The sequence below is a fragment of the Macrobrachium rosenbergii genome, chromosome 15 (genome assembly GCF_040412425.1).
Source record: "Macrobrachium rosenbergii isolate ZJJX-2024 chromosome 15, ASM4041242v1, whole genome shotgun sequence".
NCBI classification, from domain to species: Eukaryota; Metazoa; Arthropoda; class Malacostraca; order Decapoda; family Palaemonidae; genus Macrobrachium; species Macrobrachium rosenbergii.
The window spans coordinates 47472621-47485120 of NC_089755.1; the positions used below are offsets into that span (position 1 = coordinate 47472621).

At 37.9% G+C, this 12500-nt stretch overlaps 1 protein-coding gene across 1 annotated transcript in view; it reads left to right on the plus strand.

Moving 5' to 3' along the window:
- The window catches only part of LOC136846650 (glutamate receptor ionotropic, NMDA 2B-like), a 936318-nt gene that overhangs the window by 401150 nt on the left and 522668 nt on the right, over positions 1 to 12500 (plus strand). The gene's annotated exons all lie outside the window — the stretch shown is intronic.

The following is a 12500-nucleotide window of genomic DNA, read 5'->3' on the forward strand; positions in this document are numbered from 1 at the left end:
TCCTGTCATATGGTGGCTGGGGATAGGATCACTGAGATAAAAAAAAAAAACACACACACACACACTTTAGGAACAAATTCATTTAATACACCAAATGCAAGGTCTCCATGTTGCCGGTGACATTGGCATCGACGTCCGGACCAACTGATGAAGGCGGGATTAAGTTTTCTTTTATGTTTTAGTTTATTAGTTGCCAGACAATGAAACTTCAAAGATGCGGATTCCACAGAGATCTGCAGATATTTTTTATGAGAACAAAGATGTGGATCCCACAGAGAGCTGCAGATACTTTCATGTTCTCATACCAGGGACAACTAAAAGAAAAGGGATTAAGAGGAGGTAAATTTCCTTAATGAAAAACTCTTATAAGAATCCCTTAGAAATCGGGTACTGTATTTTCAGTTAGAATTTGAAAAAAACGTTCGGTTATAATGAGTAAAATATCACGGTGCCTGTTTTCAGGAAACGTCAGAATGATAGAAAGTAGCTCCACAACGCAGGATATTGAGTTTTCATTATCAAATTATTAACAACACTGAGGACAGATGACCATACATAAAATAGGGATTTGTCCCAGAATTTTATATCAGGATAACCTAAGATCTGGTCACGTTCTCCGTAATTAGCACGGATTTTGAACGTTTCATATGCTAACACAGCGTAGTGCCCATTCTACTGCCTAGTATGTCCTTGGGATGCGCCCCAGGAACCGGGGTCTTTGTTTATAATTAAGCGATAGTTACAGCGGAAATTGTTTTAGAAAATAATGTTACAAAATTTGATGCATATATGAAAAATGTTATGTCACACCGTTCTTTGGGTGTCAGTTTTAATAGTATGTACATGTAGGAAATAAATAAGAGAGAGAGAGAGAGAGAGAGAGAGAGAGAGAGAGAGAGAGAGAGAGAGAGAGAGAGAGAGAGTGGGGGGAAGGCAAACGTCTGGCATTCATTTTCGATGACCAGCGAAAATATTTTCCATGGCAAGTAAATTAATTTTCCCTCTGCCGACTTGAAGTGTATATTTGTTTCATTCCGTCCCGAACATAAAGCGCTCGGCCATACCATGTTTAATTGGTTTAAATATTCCATGCATCGGAGATGTTAAAAAATATTTTATTAAAGCAACGTTGATTACGTTGTAACAAAATACCTGTTGCCTCTGAGCACAGACGTTATATTGACCTTTCTTCCTAACGAACAAAAGGTACATGAAATATATTCGCTCGGGTGGCTCTGTTGTCGTTATCTTTGGAATAAATACGAACTTCATATTTCTTCTGTAAAAATGAAATACTTGTTTATGCTGCGTTTTTTTTTTTATGTTGGAGGTTTCCCTAAATGTTTGCTCAAAATGATTAAATGTTTTGCCCACCCCATGACAGCAATTACACCCATGTTGATACACGAATTCCTTTTATGTTTGGACGTCCATGTTTTACCAAGCTTGGTTTTATGTGGGGAAAGCAGTCCAAACGAATTGTCCTGAATTTTGCATTATGTCGAGAGCTCCCGTAATTATGGGAATAACAGTAGTCCTGTATTTTGGTCATTATTGTAAATGAACGAAACAGTTTCTTAATAATTCTTTGCCAGAATGGCTTGATGTGATTAAAAAGCGATTGTCTTTTTGCAGTCCTTAAGTTTGTCCTTGTTTAAATGTAGAAAATAAAAAAAAGGATCCAAGAGAAGTTTTAAATTTTGCGAAAATTTACAGCGATCCAGCTTCGGTGTATCTTTTCCCTCGAGTCTGTGAGGCCCGAAAACCCAGGGGGTTGGCCATCTCTCTCTCTCTCTCTCTCTCTCTCTCTCTCTCTCTCTCTCTCTCTCTCTCCTCAGCGCACAGATTGAAATACCATTTCGGGTTTTCGGAATTTCTCTTCCTCACCCTCCCCCCCCCTCTTTTTCCAAGTCCAGTCAATGGCTCTCCGAGAGAAGGAGGTGCTGTACATACGAGTGCGTCTTTTCCAGATTTCCTCCAAAAGAAGTCTGCGAGTTCTTGTCAGATAACCCAGCCTCCTCCACCTTCTCTCTCTCTCTCTCTCTCTCTCTCTCTCTCTCTCTCTCTCTCCCTGAAGAGGGAAGTCTCTTTCGTTGGTTCGTTTGTTGCTCTGCGCAAACGTTTGCACGCAAACACACACATTTTGCAGGGGGATTGCTGTTGTATTGTATTCCTGATTTTCATCTTTAAACCAAGAAAAGTATTTGTTTCTTTATTGTGCAAGATGAAGCCATTTAAGTAGGAGTGAATAAATTTAACCAGATACGATTTTCAGTTGCAGCCTGAGAGACGATGACTCAAGGCAACCTACCTCTCTTTCTCAAAATTAGTTAAGTAAATGCTTTTCATTCCATGGCTTTTTCGCTTCAGCCAATAGTGAATGAACGTACCTTATTTTTTTATGAATCGTTGTTTTGATAAGGTATTATGGTTGGTCATGTAAGGCACTGTTTGACTATTGGTATCCTTTATGTTCAGACTCGATATTCCTCACCTTCCCTTTAACAGGAGTTTCTGATGATTAGATTTGCGAACAATGAGAGAAATTTTGCTGTTAAGAACGAGGGAACCTTTCTCATAGTTATTGGTCTTACTCATACGTAGATGATACCCTTGTGCTACCTTCCTTCATAGAGAAGCCTTTCTTACAGGCTAACCTTATTCATAGAGGATTTTAATTATTATAGTTTTATCAGTAGAGGAGCTTTTCTTGTAGGTCAACATCATTCGTATAGGGCTCATGTGTTACCCTTATCAAGTATCGCATTTTTACTGTTATACTAAGATTATTGTTCACAGAAAATCAGCCTTCTTCATTATTCGTAAGACTTGCCCGGTACACGAAGGATTTTACTCTAAGACAGGCCTCAGTCACACAGAATCCTTCATCATAAGAGATTGAGCCGCAGAGACTAGCAGTAGCCTGACCCATAAGACTTGCCATATTTACAGAGACAACGTACTTACAAAGACTGTGTTCACTGATATTGGAATTCTGTTCATAGATTAGCATCCGTGTAGGTTCCTTCTTCATAGTCGAGCGTTGTTGACGTACGTAGGATCCCTCCACGTGGACTTTCTTTCCTCACATAGGTTCTTTTCTCGCAGATCAGTTTTATTCAGAGATGATTCTCGTTATAAGAGTAGGTTTATTCACAGAGGATTCTTACTCAAAGGTTAGACCTATTCATAGATTAGTATCCGTTTGGGTTCCTTCTTCATAGACGAGCATTATTTCCCTACGTAGGATCCTTTATTCATAGAATCGAACTTTGTTCATTTTAATTTGAGCAGTTTCGTTTTTTCTTTTTCGTTTGGTATGGTAGGAACCAAGCCATAGAATTTCGTTTGATTATCAGAGGCTTTTTAGCAATTTTGGCCTCACCAGTGAAATGAATGATCATGCTAGCAAGCATAGAAAGAAAACTTTGTTACAGTGTGCAAAGAACACTAAGAAATAAAATGCTTGATAATTCCAAGAAAATTGCTATATATTACAGTGTCGCTTTCATATTAGTGATTAGCGAACCAACTTTCTTCATTGTCCTTACTTTAACGGAAAAGTCTGTCAGAAAATAATAAAAAGGATGAAATGGATGATTTAACTCCAGCTGTATGAAAACCAGTGAGCGATGTTAGTACACTGATATCTAGTAATTTATATCTAGTAATTTTAATCAAAGGTTTATGTGTGTTTGTGAATGAGAGAGAAAGAGAGAGAGAGAATTGTTTACAGTTTTCCGATCTTAGTGAATAGAATTAAGAAAAACCGTTGTGGATAGCTTGTGTTGGCCAAGAAAGAGGCATTTGGCTTACGTAGAATGCTAAGCCAAGAACCAACAGGGGTAGGGAGGGGGAAGCCTTACCTTTCAATCTAGAGGCTTCAGTAGACAGGCCATCATCCCTTTCAGAGCATCAAGAACAAGAGCGTTGTATGACCGCAAACCTCCTTCAAGGCTGAGAGAGCCCTCCCAACCCTCCTCCCCCTCCTCCTCCTCCTCCCAGGAGAAAAAGTCCTTTTTCAGACTCTACTTTCTTTCAAAATCTAAACATCTGCCAGTCTTCAGGGCCACCTTATGTAATTTTTGCAAATCACAAAACCTGATGGATAATTCATTTACAAACAGATAGAGGAGAAAATATGACCTCTCTAACAGCGTCATATTTTCGCCTGTCAAATGTCAGGAAGGGCAGGTCACTAAATTAAATTTACTGTGGAAATTCAAAGGAAAAGAAGATACCCGTTGGGTAGACAGTAGCCTACCAACATAATGATTTTCAGAGCAAGGATAATTTTGCTGTTTAATGTTTGTTTTTGCTTGAGTATCATTTTACAGTGACTGATGTCAACTGATTTTTGTAGCCTCAGTTGGAATTACTTTCAGAATTCATTTGAAAATTATGAATTAATCGATGCGAAAACCTTCAGTGAATTAAAGAAAGTAGAAAATGCTTATTGACTAATAATAATAATGGTTCCCCCTGTTCAACTCTTCTTGCATACTAACCCATCCATCATTTTCTTCTGAAGTTACGAGTGATTGTGTCTTAGTCGGCGACGGATTCTGAAGGCAGCAGCAGTGGGAGACGCCCTCCGAAGGGGACGGACGTGCGAAACATGCAAATGGCAGACATCATCTGTTCCCTTCGGCGTAAGCAAAAACGAAGGAGGCTGAGAAGGAGAGGAAAATTGAATTTTCCCGGTTTATTCAACGTTGCACCACTTTTTCGATTGAAAATCACTCGAATTTCGTTGAGAGTCGCCTTCTCTCTCTCTCTCTTCTTCTTCTTCTTCTTTATATTATATATATCTTGTATGGCTATATATACATATAAATATATATACATATATATATATAGTATATATATATATATATATATATATATATATATATATATATATTGACTGTGCTATAACAGGTATGTATTTCATGCCCTTTCTTAGCAAAATAAGACAAAGAAATGTGTGTGTTACAGAGAGAGAGAGAGAGAGAGAGAGAGAGAGAGAGAGAGAGAGAGAGAGAGAGATAGGCTCCCTCAACTGCTATGAATGAATGATCATCGAGAAAAAGAGGGAGAAACAGTGAAAGCGGCGAAGTGTTTGATATGTACCATGGAGAGAATGAGTGGTGGAAAAGGTAACTCCGTAAAAAGAGAGAGAGAGATTATTTTGATGCATTATAGAAGACTGGTGTATAGAACAAAGGTTTTCAGCAAGCCTGTTCCACCGCGGTAGAGAAAGTAATGCTCTAGAGCCTTGGATCATCTTTCCTTTGACGTGCCTGGTACTTTTAATGTTTTTTTTTTCTTACTTTTTCTTCTAGAAACAAAAAAAAAAAAAGCCAAGGGAAAGGTCGGGGAGGAGAGTCAAATTCGACACGTGCAATAGAGAATTATTATTATTATTATTATTATTATTATTATTATTATTATTATTATTATTATTATTATTATTATTATATTGGTAGTAGACCCCTCTTTCAAGCATAAAGTGTTGAAGGTGATAGCTGCATCGGTTGAATTCAATTTATATAGAGTTTTCTTGTATATATTTTGCCCCAGTATATGACAAGCACCTTGCGCGCGCACGCACACACACACACACACACACACACACACACACACACACACACACACATACACACAAGTTCGTCTTCCCTGCGTAAGAACAAGGTCGTTTCTCCTCTGTGCAAGCAACAATGTTTTGGAGATGTCCTGTGTTATACCAACCATATTCATTTTTAATAATGAACCGTCATGCAAATATCTAATGCTTTACCTCATTCCACCTTTTGCTTCTCAAACTTACCTATTTATCCACATCTCAAAAGCAACTGCACCTTTAAGAAAATAAAGTATTTAAGAAAATAAAATATTTAAGAGTTAGTTCAAGCGCAGTTGTCACCTGTACCCAAGTGGTAGTGGCTAACACATTTTATGTTTTATTTTTCTCAAATCCGCCACTAGACCGTACGACTCCGTGGGGAAGAATAAATTGAGACGAGAGAGAGAGAGAGAGAGAGATGCGGTAGGGTATTTCATACATGCCTTTAGGGAATGGCAATCGTTCATTTAGAGTCAGGAAACCTGGCTAGGAACGATAAATGTAATTTTAACCCGTAATAAGGAATAAATTGAGCAGAGAGAGAGAGTGAGGGAATCATTACCGTCTTATCTTTATAAGCCGTCATTTGGTAAATATAGTTCTAATATAGTTTCAACCCATATTTTATTATTACAAAAAGTAAGCCAGTCAGTGATGACGTATGTTTACTTGAAAGAAAATGAGGCAGAGGGGAGGTGAATGTCCATTTTCAAATTCTCGGATGGGAAACAATTTTAAGTAAAGCTGTGAAAGAACGAATCATACCCGGTTGCCTTTAACTAAATCAAAAGAAAGAAATAGTTACTCATATATGATTTTATTGGAAAAAAGTGTAATATGAGGTTGCCAGGAAACTAAATTGAGGTGATTTGATGCTCAGCAGATGATTACAAAAAAAAGTTACCCATATGTGATTTTTTATTAGTCAGGATTATCATTTAGAATTCATCAAAAATTTTTTATTTGGACGATTTTTTTTTTTACTTTGATTATTCATACCAGTATCTATAACTGTTTACAAGTTTAATTTATGAATATTATTATTGTTATAATTTTTATTATCGGCATCTTAGGTGTTATTTTTGCTGTTAAACTGCATGTGCTCATTATGAGTTAACCTTTCTTATTGTGTCGGATAATGATCACATTGTAAGCGTATGAAGTTTTAGATTTCAGTAGTTCATCTTTTGCTCACTAAGGACTTTCTGTCGCTTCCTGGATGCGATTGGAACTTATTATTATTATTATTATTATTATTATTATTATTATTATTATTATTGTTGTTGTTGTTGTTGTTGTTGTGTTGTTGTTGTTGTTGTTGTCCGATCTCCATGAAACTTCCATGGTTACAAAACCACTTAACCTCATTATTGGCGACATTGAATTAACCTATCAAGGTTCCCCTCCCCACCCCCACTTTTTTTTTTTGAGATTGTCCAAAACATGTCTTGAAATATATACTTGCAATATTATCACCTGTGGGAAATTTCATTTGGTTATACTTTAGTAACCGCTAAAAAAATGAAACAATAGATTTGAAAAGTAGTTGATGAAAAACGCAGTATTCAATACACATTATGTATATAAATAAATATATATATATATATATATATATATATATATATATATATATATATATATAGATTTGTTAGTGTGCATATATAAATCACAAAATGCTCATCCTCACTATAGTCGCTGGTTTAAAAAAAGGTCCTTGAAGAATTCTAACCCTTTCTTTCCGCTCTTAATTTTTTCAATTTGTGGAAGTTCGTGTTCATAATAATAGTAATCATAATAATAATAGATATATAGAGAATGTAATCCATAAGGAAAAATTGTTCTGCAGCTTCAAAGCCGCCTCTGCAGCCGCATCATACACATAGCTATGCACACACGCTCGATGAAACTGCACGTTTTAATCTTGCATGCGAATGCCCAATAAATACTTATAAGCCGATTTCATCGAGCTTTGTGAGATGATAGACTCAATGAACAAAGTCGCTTTTTTACGTCGTTTGAAACTAAACGGGACTAGCAAAATCCGCGAAAACGAAATGAGTTACTTTAGCGAACAGCGAACAGTTCCCATAAACACAAGTCCTGCCGCTGCAGTCGATATGAGATAAATTTATTCTCTTCGTTGCGCAATTTGTTCCATCGTTTGAACTAAACGGTTCCAGCAAAAGCTGCGAAAACGAATGACTTTAACGAACGGCTATTATAAACACTCGTCTTGTCTATGCAGCAGCTGGCATGAGATAAACATGTTCTCTTCGTTGTGCAAACCTGGTCGCTGCGAGTTTTGAGAAACGAACGGCCATAACGAAACCTCGAGCAAACCCGGAAGCTATGATATAATTGAGAATAACATCCGCAACGAGCCGTCCTTATCAACACGCGAACGAGGCGTCGGTCGTCCTAAAACGAACGGTTCCAACAAACACTTGTGTCCGCAAAGTGGGCGGTCTCCCTCGGTTGTTTTGAAACGAACGAACACTTGTTCAAACCCGGGGGGGCGGGGCGGCGGCTCCGGCGGTCGTTTGTACTATGTACGGACCGAAATTGACTTTTCTGCACACAACCCGGCAAACCCGGATATCGATAACTTGAAGGGATGACAGCTTTAAAGGCACGGGGAATCTGAGTTTCTTTCAAGCACTCACTATTGAGGTGGGGAAGGAGGGAGTGGAGGGGGCTGTCTCTCTCTCTCTCTCTCTCTCTCTCTCTCTCTCTCTCTCTCTCCATAGTCATGGTGCTTAATGAGCGTTATGTAAACATAGCTGTTTTTTGGACATAATTGTGTGTATTTAATTAATAACTCCGGTATTGCCATTACCAGCATCATCATTTCGATCATTACTGTTGATGGGCGTGCCGGCCTCGATGACCATAGTCGTTGCGACGCCTGTTGACAAAAATCAGTCAGTAGATGCCGATGATGCTCATGAGTCTGGCGCTAAGTTTATTACTCTTACAGACATCTGTACTAGCTTGCAGGTTAAGCTTTTTTTATTGCCTGTGTATAGCTTGGGACATTGGAAAATATCATAAAATAATCTGGTGAAATGTATTCATGATCTTTCACGTTTCATTGTCTTTAACTGGATTTTATTCATATATTTGTATTTTTGTGGCCTGAACGCCGCCCACTCCTACCATTATGGTAATCGCAGGAACCTCTTTTTTTATGTACTTTACATTATCTTAAGTGACTCATATTTTCTTCTGTTTTTAACGCTGTCTGTGATGAACATTTTATATCTTTAATTGGAAAGCTGTACCATTGTTGATTTTTTTTTTTTTTTTGCTTTTAGGTAGTCATAAGGTTAGTTAGTAGATTACATTCTACCCTAAAAGAAATGAGAGTCCTCGCGTTATCATCTTAGTAATACCAATCTTCATGTTGCGCAAAAAGGCAAATACTATGTTCTCGCAAAGCCATTATATCTTAAACAATAACGAGAACAACTGCACCTCTGTCCGTAGGGGGGTAGTGCTGTCAGTGGACCTCACGCGTTGCACCGTAGGCATTACTTAAGGTTTTTTGCAGCGTCCTCTCGGCCCGTAGCTGCAGCCCCTTCCATTTCTTTTACTGTACCTCTGTTCATATCCTCTTTATTTCATCTTACTTTCCATTCTTTACTAACAATTATTTCATAGTGCAACTGCGAGGTTTTCCTCCTGGTACGCCTTTTAAACCTTTTCACTCTTAATTTCCCTTTCAGCGATGAATGACCTCATAGATCCCATGCTAAGCCTTTGGCCTAAATTTTGTATTCAGTTCCATTTCATATTCCAATTGCAGCTCAGTAATCCCATTCAACTACGTCTTCTCCCGACGGTGCAACACCCGAGGTTAGCCGAGAAGTCTCCAAAAGCCACCGAATGTAGAGGAAGTAAGCATTCATTAATCACTAAGGGCTTTGATTGGCTAGCGTCTGCAGATGGAAATAATTCTCCCTCCATTTCTTTGCCTTGTTTGTAAGAATCTGATCTTAACAAAACCGTAACTTGCTTTGCAGCATCAACACAGAACGATTGAATAACTGACGTTTTAATAATTTAGTGGGCTGGATAAATAACAATGGTCATCAGTGCAGAAAGTAAAACATTACAGAATCTGCTTGGATATTTAATGGCATGAACTGACTTCAAAATAACAATTGTCATCAACACAAAAAATGCATTACAGCGTTTGGTTCAAATGATTTATTGAACTGAAAGATTAGAAAAAAATTATTTTTCTGTATTATACACTTCATACTTATCAACAATATCCGGAGGATGCAGATCTGAAATAGACATTTTATTAATATAATATAATATAATATAATAACTTAGCGCAAATAAATAAACTTAATGAATATTTTTCATTCGGATCAACAATATCTGGAGGACGTAGATCAGAAATAGACATTTCATTAAAATAATAACTTAGCGCAAATAAATAAACTTAATGAATATTGTTCATTCCGGATCAACAATATCTGGAGGACGCAGATCTGAAATAGACATTTTATTAATATAAAATAACTTAGCGCAAATAAATAAACTCATATGAATATTGTTCATTCCGGTTACACAAATCCTTAGCTATGATGCGCAGCTGGGGTCCCTCTCCCAGGCCTGTTTTAGTTCTATCGCATCTCTCTTCTTCCCTCCACCCTCTTCCTCTTTAATTCCAGCACAAACAACGTTCTATTGACATAAGAAACACATGCACATACGCACCGACACACAAGAGAGAGAGAGAGAGAAAGAGATAGAGACCATTATTTACTGATTTTTTTTTTTATTATGCGTGGCATGGGTGTCCTTATTGCTCCACAGACTAATGGTTTGGAGAGTTCATTTAGGTTATCTCTCTCTCTCTCTCTCTCTCTCTCTCTCTCTCTCTCTCTCTCTCTCTCCACTATTTTCTTGTCTCAGTACTAACTGCACAAACTGGAACAGATGTGAATATCTCTCTCTCTCTCTCTCTCTCTCCTCTCTCTCTCTCTCTACACTATTTTCCTGTTTCAGTACTGACTGCACAAACTGGAACAGATATGAATATCTCTCTCTCTCTCTCTCTCTCTCTCTCTCTCTCTCTCTCCCTATACACTATTTTCCTGTTTCAGTACTAACTGTACAAACTGGAACAGAAAATGAATATTCTCTCTCTCTCTCTCTCTCTCTCTCTCTCTCTCTCTCTCTCTCTCTCTCTCTCTCTCTCTCTCTCCCTATACACTATTTTCCTGTTCCAGTACTAACTGCACAAACTGGAACAGATATGAATTTTCTTCTCTCTCTCTCTCTCTCTCTCTCTCTCTCTCTCTCTCTCTCTCTACACTATTTTCCTGTTTCAGTACTAACTGCACAAACTGGAACAGATATGAATATTCTCTCTCTCTCTCTCTCTCTCTCTCTCTCTCTCTCTCTCTCTCTCTCTCTACTGGAGTTCAGTGTAGCTACTCTCAACGCTAATTATATTTATAAGGGACAACGGTAACGCGAGCAAAGGCAACCATTAAATATGTGGAGCGAAGCGGTAAATGGCATGGAAATTAAGATGAAGTTCCACTCCAGGGCTGAAAACCGTTACATTTAATGCCAGACACAGTACCGCGTAATGGAAGAGCGTCTCCTCGGAGGAATAATGCGCGGAGGAAATAATTTACGCTTCTACAGTACGCATTTCTGGTTCTGATCATGATTTGTGAGGTGCTAAATGTAGCGAGGACACGGATGCTGTTGCTCTGGGATTATTCCTTTCAAGGCTGGGATGATAAATCTTGTTCGTGGGGTAGGCTTTTTAGTTTTCTGAGAAGAAAACTATTGTGCCGGCTTTGTCTGTCCGTCCGCACTTTTATATGTCCGCACTTTTTCTGTCCGCCCTCAGATCTTAATAACTACTGAGGCTAGAGGGCTGCAAATTGGTATGTTGATCATCCACCCTCCAATCATCAAACACAACAAATTGCAGCCCTCTAGCCTCAGTAGTTTTTATTTTATTTAAGGTTAAAGTAAGCCATAATGGTGCATCTGGCAATGATATAGTCCAGGCCACCACCGGGTCGTTTTTAAAGTTTCGTGGGTCGCGGCTCATATAGCATTATACCGAGACCAACGAAAGAGATCTGTTTTCGGTGGCATTGATTATACGATGTACAGAAAACTCGATTGCGCCGAAGAAACTTCGGCGCATTTTGTACTTTTTTTTTTATTTTTTTAAATTGTTATGGGATTTCACACTTTTGATTATGACCAAATGAAGTAGGTTTTGTGATATTTGAAGATTTTAACAGTTTTACTAATGCATTTGGGATGACTTACAACAATGAATCATGTTGCGTGGTTACAGAGGTTGTTATTTAAATTTTGTTGTAGGCGGTTTTGTACGAATGATGGTAAAAGAGGGAGGTTGTTTATTTGTTACCTGTAGTGCGTAAATAAAGCACAGCCAAGACTTACTCGTTTTGTTACATATGAAAGTATGTGATGTAATTATTTGTAATTTTTGGAAGACAATAACATGAGAGAGTAGCGTATGAACAATGGTCGGAGAACAAAAGCTCCATTCTTACGCCAATCCGTTTAAAATTTCATTAATGAAGTGACGAATAGCAGTCACCTAATTATATCCACAATTATAGGCGAAAGCTGTCATTATAACAGTTCCTCAAAAATATCTCTTGAAGTTTATATTTAAAAAATTATATGGTTGCCAGATGCACGATTATGGTTAATTTTAACCTTAAATTAAATAACGAATAATGAGGCTAGAAGGCTGAAATACGGTATGTTTGATGATTGAAGGATAGATGATCAACATAGCAATTTGCAGCCCTCTAGCCTCAGTAGATTTTGAGAGCTGGGTGCGGACAGACAGACAAAGCCGGCACAATACTTTTCT